Raw genomic sequence first — 363 nt, forward strand, 5'->3', positions numbered from 1 at the left:
GTTCCCCAGCTTTGGAACTCTCGGCCCCCCGTCAAGAGGAACATCAATTCACTCCCACAATACAAGTCTGCATATAAAACTCATCTGTTTAAAATGTCCTTCTCCGTCTGATATTCCACTGTTGTATTTTAACTTGGTCTTAATGTTTTATTGTTTTTAATGCTGTGTTCTTATATTTGTATTCACTGTAAGTTTTCCTTGGGTGACACAAAGGAGCCTATGAAATAAAATGTATTATTAATTAAGGCATGTTTTGGTGATATTTTTAAATATACAGATATAATATTTTTTGGAGTTTTTAGAAAAAAAATGATTTAATTGGAACCATGAGTCACAACATAAACTTGCATTTTAAGGCATTTC

The sequence above is a fragment of the Cynoglossus semilaevis genome, chromosome 10 (assembly GCF_000523025.1).
Source record: "Cynoglossus semilaevis isolate Cse_v1.0 chromosome 10, Cse_v1.0, whole genome shotgun sequence".
Taxonomy (NCBI): domain Eukaryota; kingdom Metazoa; phylum Chordata; class Actinopteri; order Pleuronectiformes; family Cynoglossidae; genus Cynoglossus; species Cynoglossus semilaevis.